Source organism: Heterodontus francisci, chromosome 44, assembly GCF_036365525.1.
Source record: "Heterodontus francisci isolate sHetFra1 chromosome 44, sHetFra1.hap1, whole genome shotgun sequence".
In the NCBI taxonomy this organism is placed as follows: Eukaryota; Metazoa; Chordata; class Chondrichthyes; order Heterodontiformes; family Heterodontidae; genus Heterodontus; species Heterodontus francisci.
In genome coordinates, this window is record NC_090414.1 from 24,421,470 (window position 1) to 24,442,291 (window position 20,822).

At 46.8% G+C, this 20,822-nt stretch overlaps 1 protein-coding gene across 1 annotated transcript in view; it reads right to left on the reverse strand.

The window, feature by feature from the left end:
• The window catches only part of LOC137355850 (forkhead box protein A2-like), a 90,337-nt gene that overhangs the window by 4,485 nt on the left and 65,030 nt on the right, over nucleotides 1-20,822 (reverse strand). The gene's annotated exons all lie outside the window — the stretch shown is intronic.

Consider the following 20,822-nt stretch of genomic DNA (forward strand, 5'->3'; position numbering starts at 1 on the left):
AAAATTAACCAGGGTACACTGCTCCTGATTCCCGCAGCCTCTATTAAATACAATCATAGAATCATTGAACGGTTACAGCACAGAAGGAGGCCATTTGGCCCGTTGTGTCCTGACTGGCTCTTTGCAAGAGCAACTCGCTTTGTTCCACTCCCCTGCCTTTTCCCCGTAGCCCCGCTAATTTATTCTCGTCAGGTAACAATCCAATTCGCTCTTGAAGGCCTCGGTTGAACCTGCCTGCACCGCATCCTCAGGTAGTGCATTCCCAGACCTTAACCACGCACTGCGTGAAGAGATTCTTCCTCATGTCGCCATTGCTTCTTTTGCCAATTACCTTAAATCAGTGTCCTCTGGTTCTCGATCCTCCAGCCAATGGGAACAGTTCCTCCCTATCCACTCTGTCCAGACCCATCATGATTTTGAACACCTCTATCAAATCACCTCTTGATCTTCTTTTCTCCAAGGAGAACAGCCCCAGCTTCTCCAATCTATCCACGTAACTGAAGTCCCTCATCCCTGGAACCATTCTCGTGAATCTCTTCTGCAGCCTCTCCAAGGCCCCAGGATTGAACACGATACCCAGCTCAGGCCAAACAAGGGTTTATAAAAGGTTTAGCATAACTCCCTTCCTTTGTAATTAAAGCACCTTTAGGCGAGGAAGAGGGAATATTAAATCAGCAAAATCATTCAATCGCAATGTAGTTGGCCTATTATAACCTTCGTTCTGAATGTAGACAGTGATCGACCTGGTCCCAGTTGTCTGTTTGGAAATTCTGATCATTTGCAGAATAGGCAAAACACCACAGAAGGAGGCCATTTGACCCATCGTGTCTGTGCCGGCCCTCCTAGGGTGCAATTCACGTACCGCCACTCTCCCATCCTCTCCCCACATCCCTGCACATACCTCCTTTTCAGATATTTAGAAAGATTTACGACGCACAAGATGGCCACTCTGCCCTTTGTGTCTGTACCTACTGAGAAAACGAGCCACCCAACCTAACACCATTTTCCAGCACTTGGTCCATATCCCTGGGGGTTATGGTGCATATCCAGGCACCTTATAAATGAGATGAGGTTTTCTGTCTGTACTACCCTTTCAGTCAGTGAGTTCCAGAACCCCCCCACCCCACCCCCCCACCTCTGCGTGAAATATTTGTTTCCTCATGTCTCCTCTAATCCTTCTACAATCAGTTTAAATCTATGCCCCCAGTCACTGACCTCTCTGCTAAGGGGAATAGGTCCTTCCCATCCATTCTATCAAGGCCCCTCACAACCTTGTACACCTCAATCAAATCTCCCCTCAGCATGTGGTCCCTCACGACACTTCTCTCTTTCGACAAGTCACTGTAACTCTGTTCAAACCTCATTAGTTCCTGCACAGCACTGCCAAAGTGCAAACAAGGGAGTGCCTTCCCTTAGACACACTGGAGGCCACCCACCAAGAGCCTTCCACCCCTGCCATTGTTGTCTTTGCACTCTTCAACCTTTCTAATTGAACTTTAAAAGAGAGTGGCGGGTGAGCCATCAGATCTAGCAGAGATAAACGCGTTACAAGAAGCTGGATTTTTCAAAATAGCAATCATTGTGACTGCCCGCCCCCCCCCCCCCCCACCCACCCCCAACCGGTAATCGCCTCTCCTCCTCACTCCCTTCAGCTGAAGGTGATAAACTTTGAAGATTTCCATCATTCCACCATTGGCGGCCGTGCCTTCAGCTGCCTGGGGCCCTAAGTTCTGGAATTCCCTCCCTAAACCTCTCCGCCTCTCTCTCTCCTCCTTTAAGACGCTCCTTAAAAACCAACCTCTTTGACCGAGCTTTTGGTCGCCTGTCCCTAATATCTCCTATTGTGGCTCGGGGTCAAATTCTGTCTGATTTACGCTCCTGTGAAGCACCTTGGGGATGTTTTACTGTTAAAGGCGCCAGATAAATGCAAGTTGTTGATGGTAGATATTATGAAGTGGAGGAGATTGTGGGGGCAGGGAAGCAGTACTGACCCTCCGACAGTGCAGCACTCCCTCAGTACAGAACAGCAATCATTTGTGCCCCTAATGTGGCTCGGGGTCAGATTTGTGTCTGATTGATGCGCCTGTGAAGTGGGACGTTTCACGAGATTGCAGGTGCGATATGAATGCAAGTTTTTGTCGTTAGGTTACCGGGTGAATGGCAGCTGCCCCTTCAGTGCCCTCACCTGTGCGGCCAATTCCCAGTTGGCGATCCCACACGGTGAGCGTCAACCAGCTATCGGACTGAGCAGGGCCTCGCCGCCCAAGTTGCACCCATTGCTCACTCGACTTCCATGCACGCCGTCTGACTTCCTGGATTCAGAGAACCCTGACTGATCTCCTTAATGCTAGATGTTAAGCGGGGACCATCGTGGTGCCCTTACTGACATCCAGCTCCGCCAGGGGTTGCCAAACCCTTCAGGATTGTCTTGGATGACCTAGCAGTTGAAGCGTAATCTCCGGGACGATGGAGATGACGGGGAGAAAGGATCATTCCACTCAAGTCAAGATGAGTTCACTTGAGCTTGTTCCCCTTCCGAATGGCCAGGGAAGGCAGTGTTCCCAGAGGCTGGAATAATGGCAGAAATATGGGGGAAGGGTAATTGGAGCCACAATGTCATGTGATGAGACCTTATGTTAGTGGACTAGTAATCCAGAGGCCTGGAATAATGATCAGGTGTTCAGGAGATGAGATGAGAGTTCAAATGGGGAATTTAAATTCAGTTAATTAAAAATAAAAAGCTAGTCTCAGTAACGGCGACCATGAAACTCCTGGATTGTAAAAACCCATCTGGTACACTAATGTTGTTGAGGGACAGAAATCTGCCGGCCTTACCTGGTCTGGCCTACATGTGATTCTAGACCCATGGAATTCTGAAATGGCCGAGCAAGCCATTCAGTTGTATTCAAAGAAGGCAGCTCACCAGCCGTCTTCTCAAGGGCAATTAGGGATGGGCAATAAATGTTGGCCTAGCCAACACGTCCTGAGAAACGAGAAACACACAGACAGACACATTTTCCAGCGGGGTTCACAGGTTAGTGAGGAATCCAAGCTGAATTTTTGCCCACTCTGTAGCCCAGACGCGCACTGAGGTCAAGAAAGGCTTCTGAGTTGATCCCCTGCCTGAGATCAACTGAGCACAGGCCGGGAATGGAGCCTGGGCCTTAATTCCTGCTCTGTGTGTGTGGGGCTCAGTACCACACTGGGTGGAATAGTAGCTCAGCCGAGTCACTCTGAACCACTTAACTTGGTGTTGTAATAACCTTTTGAGAACGTTAGCAGGCAGTGAACGTATTGAGCTCGTCGATCCACTGATCGCACGGTGACTTAAAAGGTGAATTGGGTTAGAGCACAGCCTTCGATATATTGGAGGCCAAATCTGTGCTCCCAGTGTGGAGCAGCACTCCTGCAGCCTCTGTGCCCTGCGGTTCCCTGCGATTCACTCACTGTTAGCACGCTGGGAGGAACAGAGGAACAGGAGGAGGCCATTCAGCCCCTCGAGCCTGTTACACAGGAACAGGAGGAGGCCATTCAGCCCCTTGAGCATGTTACAGAGGGACAGGAGGAGGCCATTCAGCCCCACATGTCTGTTCTGCCATTCAGTTAGATCTTGACTGATCTGTATCTGAACTCCATCTCCCCGCCTGGGTTCTGTAACCCTTAATCCCCCTCACCCAACAAAAATCTATCAATCTCCGTTTTGAAATTTCCAATTGACCCCCGGCCTCAGCAGCTTTCTGGGGGAGAGAGTTCCATATTTCCACTCCCCTTTGTGTGAAGAAGTGTTTCCTGACATCACCCCTGAATGGCCTGGCTCTGATTTTAAGGATCTGCCCCCTTGTTCTGGACTCCACCCCCCCCCCCCCCCCCGCCCCCCCCCCCCACCACCACCACCAGAGGAAATAGTTTCTCTCTCTGTTGACCCTGACAAATTCTTGTAACATTTTGAACACCTTGAGAAAGGAGGCGGTGCTCCGCACATCCCAGCGTTGTGGGGACTCGGGAGGCAATCGATCCCAGAGAGGTGGATTCCTGCCCGAAGCCCCCTCCCCAACCCCCCATCTGAGCTCCACCATCAAGTTACCGTCACCACATCCCACCCTTTGTAAAGAAGGACCTCTTCATGTGGAGGCCAGGGGCAGCTGCTGGCAGCACTGTTTCTTCATTGCTTCCCACACGGTCATGTGGGGGGGCAAGGGGGTGCTGTAGGAATTCAAAGCAAGCACAACAGGTCGGTGGGGAGCGGGCAGGAGTCGGAGAAAAGGCTCCTCCCAAATTGAATGTTGCCCCAATCCGAACTAGAATGGACAAACTTCTCCAGCTCTGCAACAACACCCTGCATTTCTCTAGCACCCTTAACAGAGTAAAACGTCCCCAAGGTGCTTCACAGAAGCCTACATCAGACAGAATGTGACCCCGAGCCACATCAGGCTATATTAGGGACAGGCGACCAAAAGCTCGGTCAAAGAGGTCGGTTTTAAGGAGCGTCTTAAAGGAGGAGAGAGACAGGTGGAGAGGTTTAGGGAGGGAATTCCAGAGCTTAGGGCCCCAGGCAGCTGAAGGCACGGCCGCCAATGGTGGAGCGATGGGAATCAGGGGATGGACACAGATAGGGAGGGTTGTAGGGGCTGGAGGAGGTTACAGAGGTAGGGAGGGTTGTAGGGGCTGGAGGAGGTTACAGAGATAGGGAGGGTTGTTGGGGCTGGAGGAGGTTACAGAGATAGGGAGGGTTGTAGGGGCTGGAGGAGGTTACAGAGATAGGGAGGGTTGTTGGGGCTGGAGGAGGTTACAAAGATAGGGAGGGTTGTTGTGGCTGGAGGAGGTGACAGAGATAGGGAGGGTTGTAGGGGCTGGAGGAGGTTACAGAGGTAGGGAGGGTTGTAGGGGCTGGAGGAGGTTACAAAGATAGGGAGGGTTGTAGGGGCTGGAGGAGGTTACAGAGATAGGGAGGGTTGTTGTGGCTGGAGGAGGTGACAGAGATAGGGAGGGTTGTAGGGGCTGGAGGAGGTTACAGAGGTAGGGAGGGTTGTAGGGGCTGGAGGAGGTTACAAAGATAGGGAGGGTTGTAGGGGCTGGAGGAGGTTACAGAGATAGGGAGGGTTGCAGGGGCTGGAGGAGGTTACAGAGATAGGGAGGGTTGTAGGGGTTGGAGGAGGTTACAGAGATAGGGAGGGTTGTCGGGGCTGGAGGAGGTTACAGAGATAGGGAGGGTTGTAGGGGCTGAAGGAGGTTACAGAGGTAGGGAGGGTGGTAGGGGCTGGAGGAGGTTACAGAGATAGGGAGGGTTGTAGGGGCTGGAGGAGGTTACAGAGATAGGGAGGGTTGTAGGGGCTGGAGGAGGTTACAGAGATAGGAAGGGTTGTAGGGGCTGAAGGAGGTTACAGAGGTAGGAAGGGTTGTAGGGGCTGGAGGAGGTTACAGAGATAGGGAGGGTTGTAGGGGCTGGAGGAGGTTACAGAGATAGGGAGGGTTGTAGGGGCTGGAGGAGGTTACAGAGATAGGGAGGGTTGTAGGGCTGGAGGAGGTTACAGAGATAGGGAGGATTGTAGGGGCTGGAGGAGGTTACAGAGATAGGGAGGGTTGTAGGGCTGGAGGAGGTTACAGAGATAAGGAGGGTTGTAGGGCTGGAGGAGGTTACAGAGATAGGAAGTAGGTAGCATTTTGCTCTTTGACACCATTGTGTCAGCCGTGGCTCATTGAGTAGCTCTCTGCCTCTCTCACTGCCACCTCTCAGGCCGAAGCACTGCAGTACTGGAACACAAAATCCAGGTTGATATTTCAATGCAGTACTGAGAGAGTGCCGCATTGTTGGAGAGTCACTACTGAGGGAGTGCTGCACTGTCTGAGGATCCGCACTATGGGAACGCTGCACTGTCGGAGGGTCAGTACTGAGGGAGTGCTGTACTGTCAGAGGTGCCATCTTTCAGAAGAGACATTAAACCGAGGCCCCCGTCTGCCCTCTTGGGTGGGTGTAAAAGATCCCACGGCCACTATTGGAAGAAGAGCAGGGGAGTTCTCCCCGGTGTCCTGGGACCAATATTAATCCCTCAACCAACATCACTAAAAACAGATGATCCGGGTCATTATCACAGTGCTATTTGTGGGATCCTTCTGTGCTCTAACTGGCTGCTGCGTTTCCTACAGTGGAAGGGACATGTTGTTTTAGACGATCCGCCAGTTTTTGGGATGTACGGCCTATATACCTAGCATCACACTGACATTGAAATTCATATATGACATTACTCATTTTTGTGATAGGCAGGACGTCTTTCTGGCTTGATGGCAGCATCCTATTAGTGACGAGCACCACCCGTGTTGCTACTGCATAGTAGCAGCGCGAAACAGCTGTTGCTCATATATTTGGGAAACATTACCGTTCCTGTTCACAACAGGCCGTACCCAACCAGCCCGTGCTTGCAAAACTCAAAACACATTGTCCAACATTAGATGTGATTCTGCGATTGGACAACATTTGCTAAATAATCCTCAGTGTACTAAGAATTACGCTGACATCCAATTTAAGGTTGTCAGTCGGGCTCTCAGTGTGGCGTATTTGCACGTACTACATCTATTAATACACACGTCCCTGTTCTTTGCAGGCAGAAAGAACATGTACAGACATTGCACCTGTTTCAGCTAAACAAAATAAGTGACAGCCATTCGCTGGTTCATTCCTCATTCCTCGACCAATCAGAGTCAAGCTGCCTGGTTTAAATTTCAAACAAAGCTTGACATTTAACTGTCAGTCACCATAAACTGGTGCATTCTCCATGGCAACACCTCTGCGAATCCAAGTCCACGTGCCAGCCAATCAGCATTCTCTTCTCATACATAAATTTGTTGTTTCCCTTACATTGGTATTCCTGCGAGTTGCCCTGATGAGTGCAAGACAAAAAGCTTCAACAAAATGTCTCTATTTTCAGCAATACTCAAGTCCTGTACTACCAAACGGCGATTAACAAAGGAGGACTTAAAACTGCAATGGGACTTGTGTCTTCTGGTCTCCCAACAGCAGCAATGAAGTGGCACAAGTTGCTTTTTTAATTCTTTCGTGGGATATGGGCATCACTGGCAAGGCCAGCATAGGGATGTTGCCCATCCCTAATTGCCCTGGACAACTGGCTTGCTCAGCCATTTCAGAGGGCAGTTCAGCGTGAACCACTGGGCTTGGAGTCACATGTAGGCCAGACCCGGTAATGACAGCAGATTTCCTTCCCGAAAGAACCGGGTGGGTTTTTACAACAATCGATGATAGTTTCGTCGCACCGTTACTGAGACTAGCTTTCAATTCCAGATTATTTTTTTTCAGTTCAATTAATCTGAATTTAAATTCCACCAGCTGCTGTGGGTGGGGTTTGAACCCGTGTCCCCAGGGCATTAGCCTGGACATTTGGATTACTATTTCAGTGACATTACCACTCCGCCACCCCTATTAAGTGCATGAAGTCAGGGATTGCAGCAGCACCAGAGCTGTTTCAATGAGAGACTTCAATTTTCATACAGATTGGGAAGAGCCCAAGTGAGAAAGCTCGTGAATTAATATAATGAAATTCAATCTCGAAGGTCAGAAGAGAAAAGAAAAGGCGGGCTCTTAAAAACAGATACGGGTCAGATTGCAGATGGTTTAAGGAAATTGTAGCCTTGAGGAATAATTACTTTGTGTCAGTTGGAAAAGTGCAAATATAACTCCATTATGTGTGAGAGACAGAAATCAGGAAATTATAGACCTGTTAGTCTAGTATCTGTTGTGGGAGAGTTATTGGAAACTTAAGTAGCAGACAGGGGAATGTCTATGGATGTAGTTTATAGTGACTTCCAGAAGGTATTTGATAAAGTTCCACATAAGAGACTGTTAGCTAAAATTAAAGTTCATGGAATTGAAGGCAAATTTGCAAGGAGAGATAAATGTTATGTGTTTGAATGGGATGGAAGTGACCAATGATCACAAGCTGGGACTTCAACTATTCGCTACGTTTATTATTGACTTAGATAACACAATAGAGGGGCAGATATCCAACTGTGCCAAGGACAAAGATTGGTAGTATAGTAAGCAGTGTAGACAGGAGCATAAAATTACAAACAGACATTAATAGATGAAACAAGCAGGCAAAACTGTGACAGAAGGGTTTCAACACAGGTAAATGTGAGGTCATTCACTTTGGACCAACAAAGGAAAGAACGCGAGATAAATTAAATGGTGAAAACCTAGAAACAGCAAAGGACCGCAGAGATTTGGGGGTTCACATGCACCAATCGCTCAGATGTAGTGGTCGTACAAATAAAATCAAAAAGGTGAATGCAATATTAGTGTTTAGAACCAGAGGGCTGGAATATAAAGGGGAGGGAGTTTTGCTACAACAATACAAAGCACTGGTTAGACCACTGTGTACAATTCTGGCACCGCAGCGCACCTCAGCAAGGATCTATTGGCCTTGGAAGCAGTGTAGCAGAGATTTACCAGAAAGCTACCAGAGCTCCAAGTGTTAGAGAGAGTGTGAGAACTGAGAGTCGATACTGAGGATGGGGTGTGTGAAAGAGAGAGTGTTATAACTGAGAGTCGATACTGAGGGTGGGGTGTGTAACAGAGAGAGTGTTATAACTGAGAGTCCATACTGAGGGTGAGGTGTGTAACAGAGAGAGTGTTATAACTGAGATTCGATACTGAGGGTGGGGTGTGTAACAGAGAGTGTGTTACAACTGAGAGTCTATACTGAGGGTGAGGTGTGTAACAGAGAGAGTGTTATAACTGAGAGGCTATACTGAGGATGGGGTGTGTAACAGAGAGGGTGTTATAACTGAGAGTCTATACTGAGGGTGAGGTGTGTAACAGAGAGAGTGTTATAACTGAGAATCGATACTGAGGGTGGGGTGTGTAACAGAGAGTGTGTTACAACTGAGATTCTATACTGAAGATGGGGTGTGTAACAGAGAGTGTTATAACTGAGAGTCTATACTGAGGGTGAGGTGTGTAACAGAGAGAGTGTTATAACTGAGAGGCTATACTGAGGATGGGGTGTGTAACAGAGAGGGTGTTATAACTGAGATTCTATACTGAGGATGGGGTGTGTAACAGAGAGAGTGTTATAACTGAGAGTCTATACTGAGGGTGGGGTGTGTAACAGAGAGAGTGTTATAACTGAGAGTCTATACTGAGGGTGGGGTGTGTGACAGAGAGAGTGTTATAACTGAGAGTCTATACTGAGGGTGGGGTGTGTAACAGAGAGAGTGTGATAACTGAGAGTCTATACTGAGGATGGGGTGTGTGACAGAAAGAGTGTTATAACTGAGAGTCTATACTGAGGGTGGGGTGTGTGACAGAGAGAGTGTTATAACTGAGAGTCGAGACTGAGGGTGGGGTGTGTGACAGAGAGAGTGTTATAACTGAGACTCTATACTGAGGATGGGGTGTGTGACAGAGAGAGTGTTATAACTGAGAGTCTATACTGAGGATGGGGAGTGTGACAGAGAGAGTGTTATAACTGAGAGTCTATACTGAGGGTGGGGTGTGTGACAGAGAGAGTGTTATAACTGAGAGTCTATACTGAGGATGGGGTGTGTGACAGAGAGAGTGTTATAACTGAGAGTCCATACTGAGGGTGGGGTGTGTGACAGAGAGAGTGTTATAACTGAGAGTCCATACTGAGGGTGGGGTGTGTGACAGAGAGAGTGTTATAACTGAGAGTCCATACTGAGGGTGGGGTGTGTGACAGAGAGTGTGTTATAACTGAGAGTCTCTGCTGAGAATGGGGTGTGCAACAGAGAGAGTGTTATAACTGAGAGTCTATACTGAGGGTGGGGTGTGTGACAGAGAGAGAGTTATAACTGCGAGTCCATACTGAGGGTGGGGTGTGTGACAGAGAGAGTGTTATAACTGAGAGTCCATACTGAGGGTGGGGTGTGTGACAGAGAGAGAGTGAGAACTGCGAGTCCAAACAGAGGGTGGGGTGTGTAACAGAGAGAGTGTTATAACTGAGAGTCTATACTGAGAGTGGGGTGTGTAACAGAGAGAGTGTTATAACTGAGAGTCTATACTGAGGGTGGGGTGTGTGACAGAGAGAGTGTTATAACTGAGAGTCCATACTGAGGGTGGGGTGTGTAACAGAGAGAGTGTTATAACTGAGAGTCTATACTGAGAGTGGGGTGTGTAACAGAGAGAGTGTTATAACTGAGAGTCTATACTGAGGGTGAGGTGTGTAACAGAGAGAGTGTTATAACTGAGCGTCTATACTGAGAGTGGGGTGTGTAACAGAGAGAGTGTTATAACTGAGAGTCTATACTGAGGGTGAGGTGTGTAACAGAGAGAGTGTTATAACTGAGAGTCTATACTGAGGGTGAGGTGTGTAGCAGAGAGAGTGTTATAACTGAGAGTCTATACTGAGAGTGGGGTGTGCAACAGAGACAGTGTTATAACTGAGAGTCTATCCTGAGGGTGAGGTGTGTAACAGAGAGAGTGTTATAACTAACAGTCTATACTGAGAGTGGGGTGTGTAACAGAGAGAGTGTTATAACTGAGAGTCGATACTGACAGTGGGGTGTGTAACAGAGACAGTGTTATAACTGAGAGTCCAGACTGAGGGTGAGGTGTGTGACAGAGAGAGTGTTATAACTGAGAGTCTATACTGAGAATGGGGTGTGTGACAGAGAGAGTGTTATAACTGAGAGTCTATACTGAGGATGGGGTGTGTGACAGAAAGAGTGTTATAACTGAGAGTCTATACTGAGGGTGGGGTGTGTGACAGAGACAGTGTTATAACTGAGAGTCGAAACTGAGAGTGGGGTGTGTAACAGAGAGAGTGTTATAACTGAGACTCTATACTGAGGATGGGGTGTGTGACAGAGAGAGTGTTATAACTGAGACTCTATACTGAGGATGGGGTGTGTAACAGAAAGAGTGTTATAACTGAGAGTCTATACTGAGGGTGGGGTGTGTGACAGAGACAGTGTTATAATTGAGAGTCTATACTGAGGGTGGGGTGTGTGACAGAGAGAGAGTTATAACTGCTAGTCCATACTGAGGGTGGGGTGTGTGACAGAGAGAGTGTTATAACTGAGAGTCCATACTGAGGGTGGGGTGTGTGACAGAGACAGTGTTATAATTGAGAGTCTATACTCAGGGTGCTGTGTGTGACAGAGAGAGTTAAAACTGAGAGTCGATACTGAGGATGGGGTGTGAAACAGAGAGAGTGTTATAATTGAGAGCCTATACTGAGGATGGGGTGTGTAACAGAGAGAGTGTTATAACTGAGAGTCTATACTGAGGATGGGGTGTGCAACAGAGAGAGTGTTATAATTGAGAGTCTATACTGAGGATGGGGTGTGCAACAGAGAGAGTGTTATAATTGAGAGCCTATACTGAGGATGGGGTGTGTGAAAGAGAGAGTGTTATAACTGAGAGTCGATACTGAGGGTGGGGTGTGTAACAGAGAGAGTGTTATAACTGAGAGTCCATACTGAGGGTGAGGTGTGTAACAGAGAGAGTGTTATAACTGAGATTCGATACTGAGGGTGGGGTGTGTAACAGAGAGTGTGTTACAACTGAGAGTCTATACTGAGGGTGAGGTGTGTAACAGAGAGAGTGTTATAACTGAGAGGCTATACTGAGGATGGGGTGTGTAACAGAGAGGGTGTTATAACTGAGAGTCTATACTGAGGGTGAGGTGTGTAACAGAGAGAGTGTTATAACTGAGAATCGATACTGAGGGTGGGGTGTGTAACAGAGAGTGTGTTACAACTGAGATTCTATACTGAAGATGGGGTGTGTAACAGAGAGTGTTATAACTGAGAGTCTATACTGAGGGTGAGGTGTGTAACAGAGAGAGTGTTATAACTGAGAGGCTATACTGAGGATGGGGTGTGTAACAGAGAGGGTGTTATAACTGAGATTCTATACTGAGGATGGGGTGTGTAACAGAGAGAGTGTTATAACTGAGAGTCTATACTGAGGATGGGGTGTGTGACAGAAAGAGTGTTATAACTGAGAGTCTATACTGAGGGTGGGGTGTGTGACAGAGAGAGTGTTATAACTGAGAGTCTATACTGAGGGTGGGGTGTGTGACAGAGAGAGTGTTATAACTGAGACTCTATACTGAGGATGGGGTGTGTGACAGAGAGAGTGTTATAACTGAGAGTCTATACTGAGGATGGGGAGTGTGACAGAGAGAGTGTTATAACTGAGAGTCTATACTGAGGGTGGGGTGTGTGACAGAGAGAGTGTTATAACTGAGAGTCTAGACTGAGGGTGAGGTGTGTAACAGAGAGAGTGTTATAACTGAGAGTCGATACTGAGGATGGGGTGTGTGACAGAAAGAGTGTTATAACTGAGAGTCTATACTGAGGGTGGGGTGTGTGACAGAGAGAGTGTTATAACTGAGAGTCTATACTGAGGGTGGGGTGTGTGACAGAGAGAGTGTTATAACTGAGACTCTATACTGAGGATGGGGTGTGTGACAGAGAGAGTGTTATAACTGAGAGTCTATACTGAGGATGGGGAGTGTGACAGAGAGAGTGTTATAACTGAGAGTCTATACTGAGGGTGGGGTGTGTGACAGAGAGAGTGTTATAACTGAGAGTCTATACTGAGGATGGGGTGTGTGACAGAGAGAGTGTTATAACTGAGAGTCCATACTGAGGGTGGGGTGTGTGACAGAGAGAGTGTTATAACTGAGAGTCCATACTGAGGGTGGGGTGTGTGACAGAGAGAGTGTTATAACTGAGAGTCCATACTGAGGGTGGGGTGTGTGACAGAGAGTGTGTTATAACTGAGAGTCTCTGCTGAGAATGGGGTGTGCAACAGAGAGAGTGTTATAACTGAGAGTCTATACTGAGGGTGGGGTGTGTGACAGAGAGAGAGTTATAACTGCGAGTCCATACTGAGGGTGGGGTGTGTGACAGAGAGAGTGTTATAACTGAGAGTCCATACTGAGGGTGGGGTGTGTGACAGAGACAGTGTTATAATTGAGAGTCTGTACTCAGGGTGCTGTGTGTGACAGAGAGAGTTAAAACTGAGAGTCGATACTGAGGATGGGGTGTGAAACAGAGAGAGTGTTATAATTGAGAGCCTATACTGAGGATGGGGTGTGTAACAGAGAGAGTGTTATAACTGAGAGTCTATACTGAGGATGGGGTGTGCAACAGAGAGAGTGTTATAATTGAGAGTCTATACTGAGGATGGGGTGTGCAACAGAGAGAGTGTTATAATTGAGAGCCTATACTGAGGATGGGGTGTGTGAAAGAGAGAGTGTTATAACTGAGAGTCGATACTGAGGGTGGGGTGTGTAACAGAGAGAGTGTTATAACTGAGAGTCCATACTGAGGGTGAGGTGTGTAACAGAGAGAGTGTTATAACTGAGATTCGATACTGAGGGTGGGGTGTGTAACAGAGAGTGTGTTACAACTGAGAGTCTATACTGAGGGTGAGGTGTGTAACAGAGAGAGTGTTATAACTGAGAGGCTATACTGAGGATGGGGTGTGTAACAGAGAGGGTGTTATAACTGAGAGTCTATACTGAGGGTGAGGTGTGTAACAGAGAGAGTGTTATAACTGAGAATCGATACTGAGGGTGGGGTGTGTAACAGAGAGTGTGTTACAACTGAGATTCTATACTGAAGATGGGGTGTGTAACAGAGAGTGTTATAACTGAGAGTCTATACTGAGGGTGAGGTGTGTAACAGAGAGAGTGTTATAACTGAGAGGCTATACTGAGGATGGGGTGTGTAACAGAGAGGGTGTTATAACTGAGATTCTATACTGAGGATGGGGTGTGTAACAGAGAGAGTGTTATAACTGAGAGTCTATACTGAGGGTGGGGTGTGTAACAGAGAGAGTGTTATAACTGAGAGTCTATACTGAGGGTGGGGTGTGTGACAGAGAGAGTGTTATAACTGAGAGTCTATACTGAGGGTGGGGTGTGTAACAGAGAGAGTGTGATAACTGAGAGTCTATACTGAGGATGGGGTGTGTGACAGAAAGAGTGTTATAACTGAGAGTCTATACTGAGGGTGGGGTGTGTGACAGAGAGAGTGTTATAACTGAGAGTCTATACTGAGGGTGGGGTGTGTGACAGAGAGAGTGTTATAACTGAGACTCTATACTGAGGATGGGGTGTGTGACAGAGAGAGTGTTATAACTGAGAGTCTATACTGAGGATGGGGAGTGTGACAGAGAGAGTGTTATAACTGAGAGTCTATACTGAGGGTGGGGTGTGTGACAGAGAGAGTGTTATAACTGAGAGTCTATACTGAGGATGGGGTGTGTGACAGAGAGAGTGTTATAACTGAGAGTCCATACTGAGGGTGGGGTGTGTGACAGAGAGAGTGTTATAACTGAGAGTCCATACTGAGGGTGGGGTGTGTGACAGAGAGAGTGTTATAACTGAGAGTCCATACTGAGGGTGGGGTGTGTGACAGAGAGTGTGTTATAACTGAGAGTCTCTGCTGAGAATGGGGTGTGCAACAGAGAGAGTGTTATAACTGAGAGTCTATACTGAGGGTGGGGTGTGTGACAGAGAGAGAGTTATAACTGCGAGTCCATACTGAGGGTGGGGTGTGTGACAGAGAGAGTGTTATAACTGAGAGTCCATACTGAGGGTGGGGTGTGTGACAGAGAGTGTGTTATAACTGAGAGTCTCTGCTGAGGATGGGGTGTGCAACAGAGAGAGTGTTATAACTGAGAGTCTATACTGAGGATGGGGTGTGTAACAGAGAGAGTTATAACTGAGAGTCTATACTGAGGGTGGGGTGTGTAACAGAGACAGTGTTATAACTGAGAGTCTATACTGAGGGTGGGGTGTGTAACAGAGAGAGTGTTATAACTGAGAGTCTATACTGAGAGTGGGGTGTGTAACAGAGAGAGTGTTATAACTGAGAGTCTATACTGAGGGTGAGGTGTGTAACAGAGAGAGTGTTATAACTGAGCGTCTATACTGAGAGTGGGGTGTGTAACAGAGAGAGTGTTATAACTGAGAGTCTATACTGAGGGTGAGGTGTGTAACAGAGAGAGTGTTATAACTGAGAGTCTATACTGAGGGTGAGGTGTGTAGCAGAGAGTGTGTTATAACTGAGAGTCTATACTGAGAGTGGGGTGTGCAACAGAGACAGTGTTATAACTGAGAGTCTATCCTGAGGGTGAGGTGTGTAACAGAGAGAGTGTTATAACTAACAGTCTATACTGAGAGTGGGGTGTGTAACAGAGAGAGTGTTATAACTGAGAGTCGATACTGACAGTGGGGTGTGTAACAGAGACAGTGTTATAACTGAGAGTCCAGACTGAGGGTGAGGTGTGTGACAGAGAGAGTGTTATAACTGAGAGTCTATACTGAGAATGGGGTGTGTGACAGAGAGAGTGTTATAACTGAGAGTCTATACTGAGGATGGGGTGTGTGACAGAAAGAGTGTTATAACTGAGAGTCTATACTGAGGGTGGGGTGTGTGACAGAGACAGTGTTATAACTGAGAGTCGAAACTGAGAGTGGGGTGTGTAACAGAGAGAGTGTTAGAACTGAGACTCTATACTGAGGATGGGGTGTGTGACAGAGAGAGTGTTATAACTGAGACTCTATACTGAGGATGGGGTGTGTAACAGAAAGAGTGTTATAACTGAGAGTCTATACTGAGGGTGGGGTGTGTGACAGAGACAGTGTTATAATTGAGAGTCTATACTCAGGGTGCTGTGTGTGACAGAGAGAGAGTTAAAACTGAGAGTCGATACTGAGGATGGGGTGTGAAACAGAGAGAGTGTTATAATTGAGAGCCTATACTGAGGATGGGGTGTGTAACAGAGAGAGTGTTAGAACTGAGAGTCTATACTGAGGATGGGGTGTGCAACAGAGAGAGTGTTATAATTGAGAGTCTATACTGAGGATGGGGTGTGCAACAGAGAGAGTGTTATAATTGAGAGCCTATACTGAGGATGGGGTGTGTAACAGAGAGAGTGTTATAACTGAGAGTCTATACTGAGAATGTGCTGTGTAAAAGAGATAGTGTTATAACAGAGAGTCTATACTGAGGATCGGGTGTGTGACAGAGAGAGTGTTATTACTGAGAGTCTATACTGAGGGTGGGGTGTGTAACAGAGAGAGTGTTATAACTGAGAGTCTCTACTGAGAGTTGGGTGTGTAACAGAGAGAGTGTTATAACTGAGAGTCTAGACTGAGGGTGAGGTGTGTAACAGAGAGAGTGTTATAACTGAGAGTCGATACTGAGAGTGGGGTGTGTAACAGAGAGAGTGTTATAACTGAGAGTCTATACTGAGGATGGGGTGTGTGACAGAAAGAGTGTTATAACTGAGAGTCTATACTGAGGGTGGGGTGTGTAACAGAGAGAGTGTTATTACTGAGAGTCTATACTGAGGGTGGGGTGTGTAACAGAGAGAGTGTTATTACTGAGAGTCGAGACTGAGGGTGGGGTGTGTAACAGAGAGAGTGTTATAACTGAGAGTCTATACTGAGAGTGGGGTGTGTAACAGAGAGAGTGTTATAACTGAGAGTCTATACTGAGGATGAGGTGTGTAACAGAGAGAGTGTTATAACTGAGAGTCGATACTGAGAGTGGGGTGTGTAACAGAGAGAGTGTTATAACTGAGAGTCTATACTGAGGATGGGGTGTGTGACAGAAAGAGTGTTATAACTGAGAGTCTATACTGAGGGTGGGGTGTGTGACAGAGAGAGTGTTATAACTGTGAGTCTAAACTGAGGGTGGGGTGTGTGACAGAGAGAGTGTTATAACTGAGAGTCTATACTGAGGATGGGGTGTGTGACAGAGAGAGTGTTATAACTGAGAGTCTATACTGAGGGTGGGGTGTGTGACAGAGAGAGTGTTATAACTGAGAGTCTATACTGAGGATGGGGTGTGTGACAGAGAGAGTGTTATAACTGAGAGTCTATACTGAGGATGGGGTGTGTGACAGAGAGTGTGTTATAACTGAGAGTCTCTGCTGAGGATGGGGTGTGTAACAGAGAGAGTGTTATAACTGAGAGTCTATACTGAGGGTGGGGTGTGTGACAGAGAGAGTGTGATAACTGAGAGTCTATACTGAGGGTGGGGTGTGTGACAGAAAGAGTGTTATAATTGAGAGTCTATACTGAGGATGGGGTGTGTGACAGAGAGAGTGTTATAACTGAGAGTCTATATTGAGGATGGGGTGTGAAACAGAGAGAGTGTTTTAATTGAGAGCCTAGACTGAGGATGGGGTGTGTAACAGAGAGAGTGTTATGACTGAGAGTCGAGACTGAGGGTGAGGTGTGTAACAGAGAGCGTGTTGTCATTGAGAGTCAATACTGAGGGTGGGGTGTGACAGAGATAGTGTTATAATTGAGCGCCTCTACTGAGGATGGGGTGTGTAAAAGAGAGAGTGTTATAACTGAGAGTCGAGACTGACGGTGAGGTGTGTAACAGAGAGAGTGTTATAATTGAGAGTCTATACTGAGGGTGAGGTGTGTGACAGAGACAGTGTTATAATTGAGAGTCTATACTCAGGGTGCTGTGTGTGACAGAGAGAGTGTTAAAACTGAGAGTCGATACTGAGGATGGGGTGTGAAACAGAGAGAGTGTTATAATTGAGAGCCTATACTGAGGATGGGGTGTGTAACAGAGAGAGTGTGATAACTGAGAGTCTATACTGAGGATGTGCTGTGTAAAAGAGATAGTGTTACAACTGAGAGTCTATACTGAGGATCGGGTGTGTGACAGAGAGAGTGTTATAACTGAGAGTCTAGACAGAGGGTGGGTGTGTAACAGAGAGAGTGTTATAACTGAGAGTCTATACTGAGAGTGGGGTGTGTAACAGAGAGAGTGTTATAACTGAGAGTCTATACTGAGGGTGAGGTGTGTAACAGAGAGAGTGTTATAACTGAGCGTCTATACTGACAGTGGGGTGTGTAACAGAGACAGTGTTATAACTGAGAGTCTATACTGAGTGTGAGGTGTGTGACAGAGAGAGTGTTATAGCTGAGAGTCTATACTGAGAGTGGGGTGTGTAACAGAGACAGTGTAAAAAACTGAGAGTCTATCCTGAGGGTGAGGTGTGTAACAGAGAGAGTGTTATAACTAACAGTCGATACTGAGAGTGGGGTGTGTAACAGAGAGAGTGTTATAACTGAGAGTCTATACTGACAGTGGGGTGTTTAACAGAGACAGTGCTATAACTGAGAGTCTAGACTGAGGGTGAGGTGTGTGACAGAGAGAGTGTTATAACTGAGAGTCTATACTGAGAATGGGGAGTGTGACAGAGAGAGTGTTATAACTGAGAGTCTATACTGAGGGTGAGGTGTGTAACAGAGAGAGTGTTCGAACTGAGAGTCAATACTGAGAGTGGGGTGTGTAACAGAGACAGTGTTATAACTGAGAGTCTACTGAGGATGGGGTGTGTAACAGAGAGACTGTTATAACTGAGAGTCTGTACTGAGAGTGGGGTGTGTAACAGAGACAGTGTTATAACTGAGAGTCTACTGAGGATGGGGTGTGTAACAGAGAGAGTGTTATAACTGAGAGTCTACTGAGGATGGGATGTGTAACAGAGAGAGTGTTATAACTGAGAGTCTATACTGAGGGTGAGGTGTGTGACCGAGTGAGTGTTAAAACTGAGAGTCTATACTGAGGGTTGGGTGTGTAACAGAGAGAGAGTGTTATAACTGACAGTCGAATGAGGGTGGGGTGTGAGAGGGAGAGTGTTGTAGCTGAGAGTCTATACTGAGGGTGGGGTGTGTAATAGAGAGAGTTTTACAACTGAGAGTCTATACTGAGGGTGGGGTGTGTAAAAGAGAGAGTGTTATAACTGAGAGTCGATACTGAGGGTGGGGTGTGTGATAGAGAGAGTGTTATAACTGAGAGTGTATACTGAGGGTGAGGTGTGTGACAGAGAGAGTGTAATAACTGAGAGTCTATACTGAGGGTGAGGTGTGTAACAGAGAGAGTGTTATAACTGAGAGTCCACACTGAGGGTGGGTGTGGAACAGAGAGAGTGTTATAACTGAGAGTCTATACTGAGGGTGGGGTGTGTAACAGAGAGAGTGTTGTAACTGAGAGTCTATCCTGAGAGTGGGGTGTGTAACAGAGAGAGTGTTATAACTGAGAGTCTATACTGAGGGTGAGGTGTGTAACAGAGAGAGTGTTATAACTGAGAGTCTATACTGAGAGTGGGGTGTGTAACAGAGAGAGCGTTATAACTGAGAGTCTATACTGAGGGTGTGGTGTGTGACAGAGAGAGTGTAATAACTGAGAGTCTATACTGAGGATGGGGTGTGTGACAGAGAGAGTGTTATAACTGAGAGTCTCTTTTGAGGGTGAGGTGTGTAACAGAGAGAGTGTTATAACTGAGAGTCGATACTGAGAGTGGGTGTGTAACAGAGACAGTGTGATAACTGAGAGTCTACTGAGGATGGGGTGTGTAACAGAGAGAGTGTTATAACTGAGAGTCGATACTGAGAGTGGGGTGTGTAACAGAGACAGTGTGATAACTGAGAGTCTACTGAGGGTGAGGTGTGTGACCGAGTGAGTGTTAAAACTGAGAGTCTATACTGAGGGTTGGGTGTTTAACAGAGAGAGAGTGTTATAACTGACTGTCGAATGAGGGTGGTGTGTGAGAGAGAGAGAGTGTTGTAGTTGAGAGTCTATACTGAGGGTGGGGTGTGTAACAGAGAGAGTGTTAGAACTGAGAGTCTATAGTGATGGTGAGGTGTGCAACAGAGAGAGTGTTATAACTGGGAGTCCATACTGAGAGTGAGGTGGTTGACAGAGTGAGTGTTGAAACTGAGAGTCTATACTGATGGTGGGGTGTGTGACAGAGAGAGTGTTATAACGGAGAGTCTATACTGAGGATGGGGTGTGGAATAGAGAGAGTGTCAGAACTGAGAGTCTATACTGAGGGTGAGGTGTGTGACAGAGTGAGTGTTAAAACTGAGAGTCTATACTGAGGGTTGGGTGTGTAACAGAGAGAGAGTGTTATAACTGACAGTCGAATGAGGGTGGGGTGTGAGAGAGAGAGTGTTGTAGCTGAGAGTCTATACTGAGGGTGGGGTGTGTAATAGAGAGAGTTTTACAACTGAGAGTCTATACTGAGGGTGGGGTGTGTAAAAGAGAGAGTGTTATAACTGAGAGTCGATACTGAGGGTGGGGTGTGTGATAGAGAGAGTGTTATAACTGAGAGTGTATACTGAGGGTGAGGTGTGTGACAGAGAGAGTGTAATAACTGAGAGTCTTTCCTGAGGGTGGGTGTGTAACAGAGAGAGTGTTATTACTGAGATTCCAAACTGAGGATGGGGTGTGTAACAGAGAGAGTGTTATAACTGAGAGTCTATACTGTGGACGGGGTGTGTAACAGAGAGAGTGTTATAACTAAGAGGCGATACTGAGGGTGAGTTGTGTAACAGAGAGAGTGTTATATCTGAGATTCTATACTGAGGATGGGGTGTGCAACAGAGAGAGTGTTATAACTGAGAGTCTATACTGAGGATGGGGTGTGTAAAAGAGAGAGTGTTATAACTGAGAGTCTATACTGAGGATGGGGTGTGTAACAGAGAGAGTGTTATAACTGAGAGTCTATACTGAGGGTGGGATGTGTGACAGAGAGAGTGTTATAACTGAGAGTCTATACTGAGGGTGGGGTGTGTGACAGAGAGAGTGTTATAATTGAGAGTCTATACTGAGGGTGAGGTGTGTAACAGATAGAGTGTTATAACTGAGAGTCTATACTGAGGATGGGGTGTGTAACAGAGTGAGTGTTATAACTGAGAGTCCATACTGAGGGAGGAATGTGTGACAGAGAGAGTGTTATAACTGAGAGTCTATACTCAGGGTGCTGTGTGTGACAGAGAGAGTGTTAAAACTGA